Raw genomic sequence first — 5,112 nt, forward strand, 5'->3', positions numbered from 1 at the left:
CAGATGTGTCCTGCCTGTAGGAATGAAGGCAGATGAGCAAACAAACAGGTCAGAGTAAAAAGGGAGACATAAGGCAATCCAACTGTCCTATTCTGAACAAAGTGGTGGGTCACGTAGCAAGGGCATCTCACTCTGATTCCGCACAGTTTCTTTGCCCTCCGCTCATGAGACACTGGTCTCTACCCTTATTAGAGCACTGATTCTGATTTTCTTTTACTCCTATTGAATGGCAAGACAAAGGAAGACCTGCAGGGGAGAGGTCTGCTATGAGCCACTGTTTATCTGAGCTTTTCTCAACCCACCAAATCACACCCTCTATGTCAACAGTTCCAGAATCCTCTGTGGCCTTAAGATGACAAGTCACGCTGAGTTCTGCCTGATTTTCTCATTCCTTACATGTCCCTTTATCAGCAGAGTCCAGGCTGTCTGGCCTAAGGCATGGCCACAATCACTCTGGGCTGCTTATCTGCTTCAGTTTGCTTTTGAGCGGCTGTGATATATATCTTGACTTGTCTGAATCTTTCCACTGCAATGTATGTACCATGAGGTCAGAGACTTTAGGAAAGAAAATAATACATTTATCTGAAACGCAAAGAGGCAGGGGAATCTTTCATCTGCTTGTTCACTCCCCAAATGCCCACAACAACTAGACTGGGGCTGGAGCTTGCTGAGGCCAGGAGCCAGGAATTCTCTCCAGGTCTCCCACATGGGTGGCAAAGACCCAAGTGTTCAAGGCATTACCAGTGCCTTCAGCGGTCACCTTAGCAGGAAGTCAGATTGGAGAGGGATGTGGGACCCCATCCCAGGCACTGTGATCTGGGATGTAGATACTGCAAAAAGTAGATATACCTGCTATGCCACAACAGGCTCCCTGAGGTATTCTGCTTTTCTGTTGTTGCTCACGGCTATACCTTGGTGTGTCTGACATGGAGATCTTCAGCTTTTGATGAGCCAAGAAGGTAGCACTGGTGATTTCTCCCTACAAATATCTTCCATCCCCTGTGCTCCTCATCCCAGAAAAGCCCAAAGAAATTGCAAACACCCAAACAAGGGAGGTAGTACTTTTACAATGAACACATCTATAAGCGGTTGTGATTAGCAGCCATGTTCCTTTGCTGTCTTGTCTTGATTGGGCAGCTCTGCATACTCATAAGTATTTGTGGCTATTTGATAAGAATAGAGATAGTAATGATTTAATAAAGACTAAGTACGGAGTTCTGTGTTCAGCTTCATAAGTTTCACTAGAGAGATCCGGTACTTCAAAGTGTGCTAATGGAAGAAAACTCATTTGAAGATGGGATTTCACTAGGCCTGAAAGGATCCCAAGAGAAGAGGTAGGGAAGTTGAGGTCTTCTATCCTTCTCCACAAGCACTGTCCTATTTTCGATTTTTTCTTCTAAGTTTTCGGTTGTTAAATTTCTGAGTAACGCTACTTCCAGCATTCAAGCATTCAGTCATCCTCATTGGAAGCCATGCTCTCTATCTGCCTTGTTAATGTTGGCTTTGATCAAAGAAGAGGCAGCCTGCATTGCCTGCCTGAAAGGGCACTGGCTCTGATACAAGGCATGACTCCACTGTGCTGGACAGGCTACGTGATGCTGAGGAGTAGGTGCAAGTTCATAATGCTCCAACAAAAAAGTAAATTGCAGATTCAGTGTGAGTATAGGAACACAAGGCTCTGTAAATTGTTCAAATTTCCCTCCACCTTGAGGGCCTGACAGATTAAGCACTAATTACCTAGCAATAACAGCACTGCCATCAAAAGAAGAGGCCCAAGAAACAGTCCAGACAAGAAAGCAGGAAAGCGCAGCAGAGCAGTGACTGAACCATTGCAGGGCACCCAGTAACCTGAACCGAGGGCCTCGGTGCTGCCACCTCGTGTTCATTGATGCTAATCAGAGTTTTGTATTAAGGAATGTCAACAACAAATATTCAGAGTCTATTCTGAACTGGGTAAGAATTTTTTTTGTATATACCAATTCAGTAACTCCTTATAAGGATATTCTGTGTGTCCCTTGGGCTCCTATTTCAAGTTGTGTAGACAAGCTAAGTAGCTAGCTCAAATGTGGAGCGGCATTTTACTAGATACTCAAGGCTACAAGAGCTACAGCTTTTACTACTCCTCTATATTTCTCCATAAAGAGTGCAGAATATAACTGATAGCAAATTAATAAATTCTGAATAAACCAAACTAATTACACATTGTAGGAACTGGGCATTTATCTAGTTTAGCATCACTTGCTAAACTAAGTTAGGCCACATCACCTAACTTAGCCCGCAGTGCCACGAAGGTCTACTGCCTTTGTTAACGCAGGATTGTGGAGGTGGGTGTCTTGGCATCATAGCTACACCACGCTTGCCACGCGTGTGTTCACGTCCATCCTGCTCCTTGAGCTTCCTGCTAATGTGCTCTGGAAGGCACCAGGTGATGGCTCTAGTGGATGGGTCTGGCGTGGGGATCTGGCTCCCAGGTCCAGCCTAGTTCAACCATGGCTGCTGAGAGCACGTGGAGGGGTAAACTAGCAGAGAGGGGCATTCTCTGACCATTTCTCTGTCTCTCAAATAAGAGCAATCATTACATAAGTATATATTTTTTAAAAATTAGGATTATGTAGGCAGATTTTCCATGCAGTCTAGGGTCTAGCACTGTATTTGACACAAGAAATTAACAACTGACTTTTTAATGAATTTAAAGTGACAACTTACTGCTACGTTTATCGCTTCAGCTGGAGTATGGAAGTATTTGTGCCATGTTACAAACGTGATCATGTTAAGAAATAATTGTGGTGCATTGCATCTAACGGAAGGTCCACTACCTCTCCTCAACACACACACGCACGTTTGCACGTCAAGTAAAATCACCCTTGATTCAGACAGTCCTCTTGAGTCTGCCTTATGAACGCGGCACCCCAAAAGTCTCCAACTCTAAGGAATCCAAGAGAACTCCAACCGAAAAGGGAACATTTTGTTGCATGCATACACAATGACGGAGCATCCAAAGCTCACTGAAGCTACCGACCCACACAGGACCAATCTCAAAAGCACCGTGCAGAGTGGAAGATGTCATGGGGCCGTGTGTGGCAGTGGTGCCACTGGGGATGCCTGCACTTGATATTGAAGTGCCCGGTCCAAGTCCCAGCTACATTCTGATTAGTGCACACACTGTCGAAGGTAGCAAATTCAAGCTCGAATACCTGGATCACCGTCACCACATGGGAAAAAACACTGTAAGCATGGCTATTCCGGAACATTGTAAGTATAAATTTATGTCGCATTTTGAAGATTTGTTTAAAAAAAACCGAAAGTATTTTAGTAATAATTGATTATGTAGCCTAGAATTATTTTTGCCTGGATTTGATTACATAAAATATATTAAAATCAGCTTTCACCTGTTCCTTCTTACTTTTCAGTGAGGCTACTGGAAAATTTAAAATTAAATACGTGGCTTCACAGCGTATTTCATTGCACCTCTACTATTTTTCATCTACTGTGGCTCCTTTCGACACAAGACTGTTGAAGATAGGATGGGAGAGGTGAGCTGGCAAGAAAACGCAACGAAGAAGGTGTTTACAGTTAGAGTAGATTTGAACACTCCTGGTCTACACATCAACACGCTTCTGACTCCTGACAGCTACACACAGCCCAGGGACCTAAAGGCTGAGTCTCCGCCTGCCTCAGAGCTGCACAATCAAGCTGCTGTTTGGAAAAGCTTTCTCGGCTTCCCCTTCAGCTTCTTGCTGAGTGCAACCTGGGAGGCAGCCGATTCTGGCTCCGGGAGCTGCTACCACCCAGGACGAAGCTGGATTCCTGGCTTTGACCAAAGGGTATTTTCAGAGCAAAGCAGCAGAATGAAAGAGGTTGCTTTCCCCTGCTCCATCTCCCTGCCTTTCAAATGCACATGCACGCGCGCGCGCACACACACACACACACACTTGATTTTATAAAGAGCAGAACAGGTGGCTTGAGATAAGACAGGCTGGAATGAAGAGTATGGACCAAAGAGGCTGAGCGCCTACAGCTTCAGAGGATCAAATTAGCAGATGAAAGGGCAAATTTGTGAGTAGGAGGGACCAGCTCATCCAAAGCATTCTCATAAAAAAGGCCCTGTAGGGGCCAGGGCTCCAGCTCAGTGGGCAGAGCTGTTCTGTTCCCCGTGGGCCTTAGCTGGAATCGGATGCTCTATGTCCAGTTTCGCTTCCTGTTTCCTACCAGCTCCCAGCTAGTGTGCCTGGGAAGGCAGTGAAAGACGGCCCAAGTGCTGGGATCCACGCCACCTACATGGGACGTGGAAGACCTTGTCTGGTTTTTGCCTAGCCTAGCCCTGGCTGTTGTAGCCTTTTGGGCAGTGAACCAGCAGATGAGAGATCTCTCTCTCCCTGTTTCTTACACTCTCCCTCTCCCTCCAACTCTGTATGTTAAAAAAAAAAAAAGGTTCCGTGATCTGCTGGTGGCATCGTAACCCACAGGAGCCCTTTATGTAAAACTTTAGAATCTACACTTTTAAAAAAAGATTTACTTTTATTTATTTGCAAATCAGAGCAAGAGAGGGACAGCTGGAGCTCTTCCTTCCACCCAGTTTCATTTCCCAGACGGCTGCAGCGGCTAAGGACTGAGCTGGGCAGAGACGGGAGCCAGCAGTTTCTTCTGGGTTTCCCACATGGGCGGTAGGGGCCCAGGCAGGTGGGATGCGTTCATTGCTTTCCCAGCCCATTAGCAGAGCCTGGGCATGGTGCAGCCAGGACTTGAACTGACTCCCACATGAGATGCCAGTGTCGCAGGAGGTGTCTTCACAGGCTCTGCCCATATTGAGCCCAGAAGGTTTCCTACAAACTCTGGCCCCACAATCTGCCCTTTTCATAAGATCCCTGCGCTTTGTGTACACAGAATGTATGCTCAGACGCATTGCCTCGGACGGATGACCTTCTTTAGCAAGTGCATCTAGACAGGGTGCAGATGGCTCAGTGGAGAGTGGAGGGGGTTACTAGATTACTGGCACAGATGTTCCCAATCCAGTGTCAAAATGGTCTTTCAAATAGAGATGAGTGTGTGTGTGTTGGTGGGGGGCGCTGTGGGGGATGCCTGTGGAGTTAGAGCGGATAGGAACAGGAAGGG

This window comes from Ochotona curzoniae, unplaced genomic scaffold (assembly GCF_017591425.1).
Source record: "Ochotona curzoniae isolate NIBS_2020 unplaced genomic scaffold, NIBS_Ocur_1.0 scaffold_3223, whole genome shotgun sequence".
Lineage (NCBI taxonomy): Eukaryota > Metazoa > Chordata > Mammalia > Lagomorpha > Ochotonidae > Ochotona > Ochotona curzoniae.